This window comes from Panthera leo, chromosome D4 (assembly GCF_018350215.1).
Source record: "Panthera leo isolate Ple1 chromosome D4, P.leo_Ple1_pat1.1, whole genome shotgun sequence".
In the NCBI taxonomy this organism is placed as follows: domain Eukaryota; kingdom Metazoa; phylum Chordata; class Mammalia; order Carnivora; family Felidae; genus Panthera; species Panthera leo.
The window spans coordinates 55,324,867-55,338,330 of NC_056691.1; the positions used below are offsets into that span (position 1 = coordinate 55,324,867).

Genomic DNA, 13,464 nt, shown 5'->3' on the forward strand with positions numbered 1-13,464 from the left:
CAGACTCTGTGCCCACAGCTCAGAGCCTGGAACCTGCTTCAGAGTCTGTCTCCCTATCTCTCTGCCCCTCCCCCACTCATGCTCTGTCTCTCTCTGTCTCTCAAAACTAAATAAACGTTGAAAAAAATAAAAATAATAATAATGCAGACATACAGCTTTTATTCTAGCTGAGTGTACTAGTCAAACATTTGTCAGGAAGAATAGTAACTTAAAGTGATGCCCACCTTTGTCTAATGTCTAATGAAATTTTCATGACTGATCGAAATATAATTGTTAAGAACAAGTGAATACACTAAATGTAGGTGGGATAAAAGTTTATAAATGATCTTTTCAACAATGATTATATTTTATAAAATATATCTGCTTAAAAATCATTTCCAAAATCTTATCATTTCCAAAATACTTTTGGTAACTTGAAACCTTAAAGTTATACTATGTTAAATTACACGACAGGTATTCATTGAATACATAGATCATTTCCAATTAAGATAATGTACTGAAAACATTAATTGCTACACATACGTCTAAGTTTACCTACTTTTGTCCTCTTCTTAGAGAGGAACAAAAGCTAATTTGACATCTATAGAATATTGATGTGACAATTCACAGTTGATTACTTCTTAATGTTCACTAGAAATCAGGGTTTCTAAGAGTTCAGAATCCTAATTAGTGTTTTTAATTAAAACTAATAGGGGCGCCTGGGTGGCTCAGTCTGTTGAGCGTCCGACTACAGCTCAGGTCACGATCTCGCAGTCCGTGAGTTCGAGCCCCGCGTCGGGCTCTGGGCTGATGGCTCAGAGCCTGGAGCCTGTTTCCGATTCTGTGTCTCTCTCTCTCTCTGCCCCTCCCCCGTTCATGCTCTGTCTCTCTCTGTCTCAAAAATAAATAAAACGTTAAAAAAAAAAATTAAAAAAAAACTAATAGAAAAAAAAGCTCTATATGCAAAATATATAAGAAAAATAGGGTTATTTTTGGTAAGAAAAGATATGAATTATAGAGACACATTTTTGTTAGGGGAGAAGAGAGTAATTGTGTCCTAAAATAGAATAACTGGTTGTTCCAGAATGAAAAAGAGAAGAATAAAGGACAAAAGCTAAATGTGTGGTGAAAGTTGGAGAAAGAGAGAGTGAGATCAGGACAGACAGAGAATCTTATCTCTTGTGGTCAAACTGGTCAAAACTGAATGAATTTGTTAAAAGGGTTTTAGAGGGGAAAAAAGGGGGGGATTAGAAATAAGCTTTAGTATCAAGAGTATACTTATGAAGGGACACCTCAGTGGCTCAGTCAGTTAAGCATCTGACTTCGGCTCAGGTCATGATTTCGTGAGTTCGAGCCCCACATTGGGCTCTCTTCTGTCAGCACAGAGCCTGCTTCAGATCCTCTGTCCCCCTCTTTCTCTGCACCCCCCCACTCATGCTCGCATGTTCTCTGTCTCTCAAAAATAAATAAACATAAAAAAAAAAGAGTGCACCTATATAAAACTAAAATTTAATTTTCTTTCACCTGTTAAAAGGAAAAAGTTCTCTTGGGTATTGGTGTACTCTTTCTTGAAAAAAAATTGAAATATAATTGACATATAACATTATGTTAGTTTCAGATGTGCAACAGTGTGACCAAACTGAACTGACCTAAGATATTGGTTCAGTGAAATCTACCAGCTCGGGTTCTAGATTGTGAAATTTCTTGAAGAATTTTCAAAGGTAGGGAATGAATAGTAAAAGAATGTGCCATGCCAAAATATGATTACAGGATTTTGGGACATCCTACTCCAAAATATGCTGCTTTGGTATAATGGTTGTTTTGAGCTGTAGGACACTTGAAAAATAGCCAGTGCAGGGAGATTGTTCTCTGAATTTCCCTTATCTGTCTAAAGACAGATCCCCGAAAAGGAATTCAACTGTCATAAATCCCCTCCCCAGGAATTTCATAAACCAGGGAAGACTGAGAAGTTACTTGGTCCTAGGGTATCCTCTGCTAGGAGGAGACTTTAGAAGTTAACACCATGCTCAGACAAACTTTGTACAAAACATCGTATCTCCCATCCATCTTTCCTAAAATTCATGCCCTCTCCCAGGGGCGCCAGGGTGGCTCAGTCAGTTAAGCAACCAACTCTTGATCTCAGCTCAGGTCTTGACCTCACGGTTGTGAGTTCGGGCCCCAAGTTGGGCATATACCTACTTTAAAAAACAAAACAAAACAAAAACATGGCCTCTCCCCTAGGAGGACTGCATCCCCTTCCCTTCCTTGTCCCAATTAAAATGGCATTTACTCCTGAATTCTAAGCCATCTCAGGGGCTTACTTATTTTCCCTTGGGTATCTCCTATGTATATATGAGGTATACATGTTAATAAAGTTCTGTTTGTTTTTCTCTTGTTAATCTGTCTTTTTTGTTTTTTGTTTGTTTGTTTGTTTGTTTGCTTGTTTTTTACTTAGGCTCTACACCAAATGTGAGGCTTCAACTCACAACCCTGAGATTGAGTCCTATGGTCTACCAACTGAGCCAGTCAGGCACCCCTAACCTGTCTTTTATTACAGGGTTCTCAGCCAAGAATGCAGAAGGGTAGAGGGGAAATTGTTTTTCCTCCCTGGAAGGTTTACAAATTTTAATTCTCTCTCTCCCACTTACCTCATTCACTCCTATCTATCAATTAATCAGTTAGTTCTCTACCCTGGATGCCAGGGATTAAGAACTGAATGAGAGACACCAAAGGTGGGGGCAAGGGTGGACAGATATATTTTTAAAAATTAAAAGAAAGAAAGAAAGAAAGAAAGAAAGAAAGAAAGACCATAAAGTGTGATAAATTCTATAAGAAAGACAAGTTTAGGGGCTATGAGAGCTCTACAGAGTGGTACATCACTCAGATGATGAAGGAGATGGGGTAAGAAGATGGTACCTACACTGCCTCTTTATGGACGAATAATTGTTAATTAGTCAATTAGTCAAGAGGAAGGATGAGGAGGCGGCAGATTGGATAAAAGGGGAAAAGAAGGAGTCAAGAATGACATCCAGATTGCTTAATAAAGCCAATTAGATCTTCAAAACAGAACAAGGAATGACACCCAGGTAGCTTGGGTGATGAGCAAATACGGTGCCAGTTGCTAAGACAGATAAGACCAAAAAAGGGACAGATATAAAAGAAAACTACTGATTAGGTCTTGGACATGCTGAGTCAGGTGCTTGTAGATATACAGGGAAAAATGACCAACACAGCACTTGCAAAGCATGTTCTAGGAACCCAAGTTCCAGGAGATATTAATATTCCAAGAAAAAGGGCAAAGGGGGTGGGTAGAGTCTGTTGAAGGTTGTATTAGTCCAGATTCCCCGGGAAACAGAGCCAGAGGCAAGAATTATATGCTGATGCCTTTTATGAAGGTGCAAACCCAAAGCCTCAAGAGTGAGCCATGCAAAAGGGAAGTGAGGCAGGGAGGGATGGGAAACAGTGCAAAATGCAGGGAAGAGCAGCTGGTGGGCCACAGAATTACACAGTTGGCTACAGTAGCAACAGTAAAGAAAAGCAAAAGGCTGGAAGTCCACCACTCAGGCAGTGTAACAGAGACTGAGAAAACATAGATTGTATCTAATACAGACTTCAAATAAGTTTAAGAAGTACTGGATATTACATGCCCCCTCTTGGAAATTTGCAACGCATTTTAACACATTAACAGTTCTAGAAGTAACTCAGCAAGGAAATAAATTTCATTTTATTTAACACAGTATGTCCCAAACTTACTTGACCACAGAAGCTTTCTTTCATGTGCCGCTCGTCTATAGAACTCAGTTCTGGTCCGCTGTGGATACCAGAATCTGGAGCAAAGGAGAGAGTACAGATTGGATAGGGAGTTGAGAAGCATATAGGTAGTGACTGAAGCCCAGAGGATGGAGGAGATCATCCAGGAAGAGTTTGGAGAATGATCCTAAGCCAGAGCCCTGGGATGCACCAATATTAAGGGATAGCACAGGAAGAAGATCTCTCAAGAACAAAGGAAGAGACAGCCACAGAATTTGGATACTCAGAAAACATACTTAGTTATTAAAGCAGAAAGGAATTTATAACTGAGTATAGGTGAACAGAGGACACCCTAGGACCAAGCTACTCAAAAATCTATTCTAACCATCAGACATTATCCAGGAGCTTGTTAGAAACGCAAGATCTGAGATCTACTCCAGATCTATCCTTTACTGTATCCTCTGGTCATTCACATGAACATTAAAGTGTAAGAAGCTCTGGCTTATAGCAATGCTGGAATGGGTGGAGGTGTAGACTAAATGGAGCTTCCAGAGATACCTGTAAACCCTCAGAATCAATTTGCCTCTGCCCTCATGATCAGGAAAGAAGCCACCAAACAACTAGTGCTACAGGAAGCTCCTGAACTAGGAAGGTGGTGATCATGAAACAAGCTGGCCTCCTTCCACCAGCAAAACTTACCTGCTGCCTCTCCCCCTCTTAGTTCCAGGATCCAGTCTCATGTAAGTTCATTTAATTGGCAGTTTCTAAACCACATTTGGAATGCCAGCTGCAAGGAATTCTAGGAAGTGGAGCTTCCCGGCTCTAATGTACTAGAAGGAAGTGGAAAGGGATGTTGTATGAGTATGACAGGAGCTGATAGCTGTCCCCCAATATCTCTATCCTACCCTTCATCCATGGTAATAGGATCTTCAGGTTGGCACATGACTGCCCGGAATAAGGATGTCTTCCAGCCTCTCTGCAGATAGATATGACCATGTGACCAAGTTTGGACTAATAATGTAATGGAAATGTCACAAAGCAGCTCCCAGGAATCTTTGAGAGACAGCAGGAGCATACCCTTTACACTCTTCATCCCTCCCTCTAACATGCTGCTTGGAGCATGAGATGCTACCATCTTGGACTACGAGGTTGAGGGCTATATGCTGGGGTTGGCAGAGCACAGCTATGAAGAGCCAGAGTTCCTGAGAACTTCCTAAGTCAGAGCGACCATTCCTGCTCTGACGACTTACCTCTGTATACATGAAAGACTAATCAACCACTGTTATTTTGGAATGCCCCCACAAGAACCTAATCCTAGCCAATACAGATGTCAAAGGCACGGATTCTTAACATTGGCAGTTCATTGATTCCTTTGAGAATGCAATGCCCTGGACCATCCTCCCTAAAAAAATACACTTTTGTATAACTCTTCGTATAACAATTTCAAGGACTGCTGTCCTTGAAAATGTTGTTTTTACCTGAAGACAATCTAAGGACTCATGAACCCTTTGCTAAGAACCCCTAGAGTTGAGATTTTCAAGAAGAAAAGATTATAACCAATAGGCAAAGGGCTCAGAGTAAAAGTAAGAACTGAAAAATGGTCCCTGGATTTGGTCCAGACTGTTGATGCCATTGGTTGGAGAAGTTTCAGTGGGGTAGGGTAGAGTGGGGGCAGAAACTAGACTGCAGAGTTCTGGGAGAATGATAATCAAGAAAGTGGAGGCAGCAAGTATTGTTAACCATTTGGAGTCAACCAGTAGCCTGGCCCCAAAGATGGCGGTGGCTGGGAGACAATGGAGGTCATGGGCTCCCGAGAGGTTTTTCCTGGCTTTCTTCTGCTTCTAGGACCAGACCAGCCAGAGTGAGGGTGATTTGGAATATCCGACACCATTTCACGTTGCACCCCATTTATCCTTCACGGCATTGGAAATGCTGGCCCTGTCTCAGAAAGGAGGGGAAACTGGGATCCTGGGAACAGAAAACATTCCTGAGGGAATGAAGGCTAGAGGATGATTTTGGCTCAGCCAGAATAGATGTTATCAAGTCCTTCCTCTTCAGACAGTCCACACTAGGATACCTCTGGGCATCCTTCAATGAGAAGATTGTCCCCTCTGTCTCCTCTCTTCCCACCTATGGTGTTGCTGCTATAGCTGGACCCCAAACCTAAAACCAGTACATCCAATAGCCTTGGCATACCTGTGGAGTTAACATCAAAGCAGACCACAGCTTATCCTCTGGAGAGAAGGAACCACATCATGTGTCCTGGTTTCTTTTCTTACCCGGAAGCTCTTTCATGCTTTTCTGCAATCAGGACTCAGACTGGCATTCCTGATGTGCCTCCATGATTTTCTCCCCTCATACCTGTCAACCCTGCTCTGAGATCCCAGGCTTTTCCTGGTCCTGCACCCGGAGCTGTTTCTCTGCACTACCCCCTGAGTACGTTTGTCACTTAGTCCTGTCTCTCTTTAACATCATCCTTTCAAATGATAGAACCACTTTCCCAATCAAAGATTTACTGTGCAAGGGTCCTCCCCAGGTCCCCATGGTGGTGAAAGTGGACAAAATCTAGTCACATGTGGGAAACTGGAGACAGAAATGGCTCAGATTTCTTACTTCAGAGCCCCAAGGCACAGCACTGGCAGAGGGAGCCTATCAAAGAGGCTCTGCTCTGAGTGGCCTACCTTTTGTGGAGACACAATGTGCTCATTTATATCTGCTACCTTGGGATAAAACGAGGGTCTCTGCTGGGGCCTTACACTTGCCAGTTAGCCAAGGCAGAGCCAGGAGTCCCTCAAAGGCATCAAGTACCCAGGGAATGAGCAAGGGTCCCAGGTCAGAGTCAGAGCAGGGTTTGCTTTCACTTCTGTGGCTCCCACTTCCCAGGACAAGTTCCAGCAGCTCTGGAACATGGCTCCCTCCAGAGAAGAGACTAGGCTTACAAAGTGGAAATTGTCCAATAAAATGTGTAAACATCCCACCTGTACCCCTCCCACTTCCCACCCCCTGGGGCCCCATGGTTTGAAAACAAAGCTTAGCCACTGAAAGCGTTTATGTAGATAAGAGCTGAGCCAAGCAGCCTGGTTCCTTTGGGCACCCTCTTCCTCCTTCCCTGACTAGCATTTCCTGGGTGAGAAGGAAGAACTCAGTGAAAGGAGTAAGCTTCCCCAGAATTTTAGCAAGGTACTTAGAAAGAAATACGGGCTCTGGCCTCTGAAAAGCCTGGATCCCGATCCAATCCCTGCCACTTACCTGCTGTGTGACTTTCCCTTAACTTTTCTGAGCTTCCACTTATTTTCTCAACTGTAAAATGAGGATTAGAATTCCTCTTATATAAGGTTGTAAGAATCCAATGAAATACTATATGTGTAGTACCTGGCTTTTTTTAATTGGTACGAACCTGTTTGGAGATAGAGCTTCTAAATAACTTTCCTTTTCTCTCTGCTCTCAGCTTGCCTTCCTCCCCTCTCATCATTTCTCTCCCCAGCACCTGGAAAGCTCTCCTAGTTCCCTATTATTCAAGGTCCAGGGCAAAGCAGCCTCACCTATGAGAGCTTGTTAGAAAGGCAGACTCTCAGCTGCCCCAGACCCTCTGAGTCTGAATCTGCATTTGAATAAGATACCTAAATTTTTCTCTGTGCATATTACAGTTTGAGAAGCACTTGCCCTGGGTCACGCCTTGCTTCTTTTCCATACCAAATAGCACTGGATTTCAACAATTCACACCAGTTAACAGCAGTAGTTTCCTCCAGCAAATTGCATACCACATACTGAAACTTCTCCATTGGACACTTGAGTAACAACAAATCATAATAATACAATGATGGTAGCAAAATTTAATATGTACGGAATGCTTTGGTATTTACACTACCCTTTCATACCCACATAATCTCATCTGATTCAAGAATATGAGATAGTTATCTTCAATCAGAGGGTGTTTGAGTGAGTGAATGAATACATGATTGAATGAATGACTTGGGGACTATTTAGAGAAAAGAAACTGAGTTATGAGAGGGCCTTTAGGGTTTCATCAATGAGGAATTTTGTTCAGCTGCTAGTAAGAGCAATTCAAAACAACAGTTTGGACCTAAATGAGATAGGGGATTATTTTCCTCTTACATGATAAACTGTCTCCAGGCAGGCCAGGCTGGTGTGGGGACTCTACAAGTTTCCAAAACTGGAATCCTGCCTTCTGCTCTGCATTCTTAGCACATGACTTCAACTCGGAGATGAAAATGACTGCTGGAGCTCCATCCATCAAGTCCTGGTCCCAGGGACAAATAAGCAAGAACAGGGGGAAAGGACAAAGAGGTGCTTGCTAGCTAAGTTAACCCCTTTAAACAGCTTTCTAAAAACCTTATCAAATCACTTCCAGTGACCTCTCCTTAGCCATCCCCCTCTACAAGGAAGGTTGGGAAATGTGGTTTTATTAGCCAGCCACTTTGCTGCCCCTAACATAGTAATAAGGAAGGTGAGGATAGCGGCTATTAGGATGAAATCTAGCTTTCTCTACCAAAATGGGAATCAATGAGAGGGGGCATTTTGTATTTCTCCCTTTGTAATAGCTCAATAAGGAATAGAAGAATCTGGGCAAGACAAGGTGGTTGCTTCTGGGCAAAAGGAAAGAGTTTTCTTACCAGTGTATTAGCAGAGGGCCCAAAGTAGGGGTAGATGAGAAACCAGGACGCTTAACTGAAATGTTGCTTTCTTTGTAGAGGATACTGGCTTCATGGTAGATTATTCATGCTCTTCTTCCAGACTGGGATGCTCTCCCTCCTTTACATCATAATTCCTAACTCATTCCAGTCAACTCCTGCTCATTCCTTTAGTTCTCACCTTGTACACTCTCATAATCTTGTTGTATGTTCTCAGAAACCCGGAGTTTACCTGTATAGTATGTGTTCCAGGTCTGCCCTGCCCTAACCTGTTTTCCCACCTCCAAGTATAAGGTCCCTGAGGGTAGATACTATGTCTATACTATTGATCATTGGATTTCCAGCACCTTCATGGTAACCAAGCATGGAGGTGGCACAAGAAGGATGCACTTGAATGAATGAATGTATCTAGTAAGAAAGTTCATATTATTCCTTAGCTTTTTTGGATTATAAATAACAAAAATCCACCTGCATTTGTTATGCCCAGAATTCGTGATCCCCAAAGACCACTAGGGAGCCGAGTCCGATGCAAAAGCAAAAGAACCTTTATTCGAGCTAGCTCGAGCTCAATCCCCTACCTGCACCGACGCAGCGGTGAGATACCAGGGAGAGAGCGAGTTTCAAAAGGACAAAGGTTTTATTGGGGCCCAGGGGCAGTTGGTGAGGTAACGGCTGTGGCCTCAGCCGATTGGCTGGGGAAGGGTCCGAGTCCTGTTAGACAGGTGAGGGGGGGGGTTACTCAAGGGGAGGAGGTGTGGTCAAGGTGAAGGACACAGAACAAGATGGAGTCGGCCGGCGTAGGCCCGCCCTTTCACATTATCAAGAAGGGGAAACTTAATTATAACAATACAGGGCATGCCACAGAGACAAGAGACTAGATTAGAGCCTGACCTCAGGAATGAAATACTATATGCCATGGAGCAGAATCAGAAACTCAGATGCCACTGGGAATCTCCTCATCTTTCATTCTCTCATTAGATCAGTTTCTCCTGCTTGTTACTTTCACACGGTGGGGGGGGGGGGGGGGGCGGCGGGGAATATGGCTGTCAAAAGTACTTAAAAGAGTTACATGTTATTGGACCAATCAGCTGGAGAGAAGTTAACATAGCTCTTCTTCTCTCATCTCTATCTCTGGTTGGAAAAACCAGAAACATTATTGTTCTGGTATGGGTTAAGTGTCTGACCCTGGACCAATCAAGTGACCAGGGACTAGGGTCATATTGTAGAAACATGGCATTTCCCACTGCAACCTTGTAGTTTGGGTATGGGAGAGTTGATTCCTGAAAGAGAGGTTTTGGGAAGACCAAACAGTAGATGTCCATTGGAGTGAGCATTGGCTCCCCACACACCAGCCCCAGTTCCTCAGCCACAACTCCAGCATCTCCTTGGATTAATGCCTGGATCTCTGAGGCCTCGGTGGGTCTTCATGGCCATTGCAAGAGTTCTCTGGTAGATTCTAGCATCTGGCTTCCAAAATTTTATTCATTCCCCAAAACCCCTCTTTCCCAACAATACCAATGTGCAGACATACCACTGAAACTTGAGCTTCACAGAGAAGGCCTCCTCAACGACCAGGAGAATCTGCTGGGCTTTCCTGGCTGCAGAAGGTGGAAAGTGGAGTCTGGAGAGCTGTTGGGCAAAGTCAGATAGGAGGTGGGAGCAGCTCTCTCCAGGATTTCTTCCAACCAGCACTCTACTTCTCCTCTTACATCTGGCCATCATTCAGCTACGAGGGATGAGCTTCCAAAACCATCTGACAAATGAAGAAACTGAGGCCCTAAAAAGGGACAAGATATGAAGGTGGTCATTTGGCAGATCAATAGCAAAGATAACACTTGAATTTAAGTCTCTCTTCTTTATGCTTTTAATATAGGGACTGGAAGAGTTTGACAATACTTCTGCAGAGACAATGCTATGCTCACTAGATGTAGATTACATTTCCCAGGCCCCTTGGCATCTAGATATGGACCATATGACTGAGTTCAGCCAATAGGAGGAAGGTAGAAGAAAAGCATGCCATTTCCACATTTTCCCATAAAATATCCCAGGTAATCTTCCACACCCTCTCTCCTGTCTCTATAAGGCTGGAAACAAAAGGCTCTGAGATGGGAGCTTCCTCATGGAAGAAGGCCAAATCTCTGATTTCACTGCCTGGAGAAGAGCTGCCCAGGAGTTACCCTACCAAGAAGATCTGAATTGGATTTTACAGGCGCAATAAATAAATCCTTACTGTGTGAAGTCACTGAGATTTTGAAGTTGTATATTGTTATACGTAGCATACCATTCCCAGACTGGCACATCTTTGATGGAACCCCTCCTTATTATGAGTTACATTTGACCTCTTCCAGCACTGTCTCTGCCCTTTGACCCTGACAAAGACCCAAAATACAAAGGGGCAGTACAGCTTTGTGACTAGGAACACAGGCCTTAAATCCAGTCATATCTGAGTCTGAAACCCCGCCCCCTCAAAAGACCCAAGCAGGTTTCTTTGTCTCTTTGAGCCTATTTCCACATGTGTAAAGTAGAGACAGTTTCTAGTTAAAATGTGGTTGTAGGGTTTAAAAACATATTATATAACCAGTGGTTCTCCATTGAATGATGTCACTCTGGGAGGGAGAGAGGGAGGGAGTTGGGAGGGAGGAGGGAGCTGGAAATTGTAAGGTCATGTTTGGTTGTAACAATGACTGTGGAACCCTTCTAACTAAAGATGCTAGATGTCCTGTGATGCTTAGGACACTCCTCCACAGTAACAAGCTGTTACTCGTCTGCCAAGCTTTCATATGGTCCGTTGGACATTCATTTATCTGACGTTACAATAATGTAAGCCTAGAACTAAACGCTGTTTTACAAAGAACCACAAAGTATTTTTGCATGGTTTTAATGTCAGTTGAGTGTTCCAGGAATGTGTTTGCCCTGTGTCACTGTCAGCACTTTGACAGGAATCAGCACCCTCACGGGAGGATAATTCAGGGAGGGGTTAATTTGCAAAATGACGAATTACAAAGGTGTGGACAGGTGTGGGGAAGCCAGACAGGACAGGGCAGGCACCCAGGTCCAGCAGCAGCACAGCTGTCACCACCGCTATATATCCAAGGGGGAGGTGGGGGGCGGGGCAAGATTACTGGAACCTGACAGGGAAGAAGTGTTGCTGACAGTATTAGATTCCCAGGCTGCCACAACAAATCACCACGACCTTGGTGGCTCAAAGCAACAAAAATTTATTCTCACCATTCTCAAGGTCAAAAGTCTGAAATCAAGGCAACATCAAGGCCACAGTGCCTCCAAAGACCCCACGGGAGAATGCTTCCTGGCCTCTTCCAGCTTCTGGGGGCCCCCAGTGTTCCTTGGTTGTCTGCATCACTTCGGTCTCTGCTTCCATCTTTACATGGCCATCTCTTCTCTGTGTCTTCTCTTCTGTGTCTTATGAAGACACTCGTCTTTGAATTTAGGGTCCATCCAGATCGTCTAGGGCAATCACATCTCAAGAGCCTTAATTACATCTGCACAGATCCTTTCTCCAAATAAGGTTACATGCACAGGTTCCAGAAGTTAGAATGTGGACATTGGCGAGGCCACTTTTAGGCAACAGGCTTGAGCAATGGAAAAAGGTAAGGTAAAAGGGCCCACAGTGACCACCGGGCTGAAAGCAAACAGGCCCAGTAGGCGACCGACTTCAAAACATCCAGGGGCCCTAGCTGACCAACGGGCTACTTACTACTTACACACAGGCACAGGTATCAAAAGGGGACAATTCTGTATGTTTGCATACCTCCTCACCTTCCCCCTTAACTACAGCCCGTACCACAGCCTCTTTGCTGTCCTGCCTGCTGCTTCCCTTGCAACTTATTCAATAGACTTCTTTCTCCTTTGTTCTGCCTTCGGTGAATTCTTTCACCACCTGTGCTGCTGGCCTCCACCATATCAGGTTGCCCCATAGACAGCTTTTGGGGGCCCTCATTCAACTCTCTGTAGCCACCCTGAGAACAACAGTGACTTTAAGATGAAGGTATAGATAGGAGGTAGGCAGAAAAATAAAAACCCCAATCTCCTTCCCCTCCCTAATTCCATCTCCTGTCTTTCATTGGTCAAACCCAACAGGAAATCAGAGGCCAAGAGTGTGGTGGTTGTGACAGGCTCCCAGGGCCAACAGCGGGATAGAGAAGTGGGGGAGAATGGATCTGGAGGGGCAAACAAAAGACAGGGGAGCACTGTGTCAATCAAGGGAAGATTGGATTCTGTTTTATTTGGAACTTTAGCAGGGAAGTTCACCATTGCAGAAATCATGATTGAATGGCAACGGTGCTGGTGGTTGCTATTGGAGCCAATAATGTAACATAGGTGTAACAGCCTGCGTTTGTAGTTGTTGCCCATTTACAGGGGATGGCTGCTTCATTATATCTGCCAGCGGGGTCTGTCCAAGCATTTCCATATTGAACATTTCACAAACTATTTTTAATGTTTATTTATTTTTGAGAGAGAGAGCACAAGTGGAAGAGGAGCAGAGAGAGAGGAGAATAGAGGATCTGAAGCCGGTTGTGTGCTGACAGCAGCAAGCCCAATGTGGGGCTTGCCCTCGCGAACTGGGAGATCATGACATGAGTCAAAGTCAGATACCTAACTGACTAAGCCACCCAGGTGCCCCTCACAAATCTTTTTTTAAGTCTGTTTATTTATTTATAATGTTTATTTCTTTTTTTTATTTTTAAAAAATTTTTTAAAGGTTTATTCATTTTTCAGAGACAGATAGAGCGTGAGTGGGGGAGGGGCAGAGAGAGAGGGAGACACAGAATCTGAAACAGGCTCCAGGCTCTGAGCTGTCAGCACAGAGCCTGACTCGGGGCCTGAACTCAAGGACGGCGAGATCATGACCTGAGCTGAAGTCAGATGCTTAACCAACTGAGCCACCCAGGCACCCCATATAATGTTTATTCCTTTATTTTGGGAGAGAGGGGCAGGGAGGGAGGAGCATAGAGAGAGAGAGACAGAGAAAGAGAGAGAGAATCCCAAGCAGGCTGTGCACTGTCAGTGCAGATCCTGACATAGGGCTGGAACTCACACACGGTGAGATCATGACCTGAGCTGA

The 13,464-nt window shown here is 44.0% G+C and overlaps 1 long non-coding RNA gene across 3 annotated transcripts in view; it reads right to left on the minus strand.

Moving 5' to 3' along the window:
* The window catches only part of LOC122204892, a 50,629-nt gene that overhangs the window by 26,507 nt on the left and 10,658 nt on the right, over positions 1-13,464 (minus strand). For 2 of the 3 annotated variants that reach the window (XR_006195827.1, XR_006195825.1), the window contains exons 4-6: positions 11,610-11,971; positions 9,913-10,158; positions 4,429-4,559 (exon numbers count right to left, since the gene is read on the minus strand). This is a non-coding gene — a long non-coding RNA (uncharacterized LOC122204892). Of the gene's footprint in view, positions 1-3,732; positions 3,807-4,428; positions 4,560-9,912; positions 10,159-11,609; positions 11,972-13,464 lie in introns of all 3 variants that reach the window. The other variant, XR_006195826.1, reaches the window with a different exon arrangement.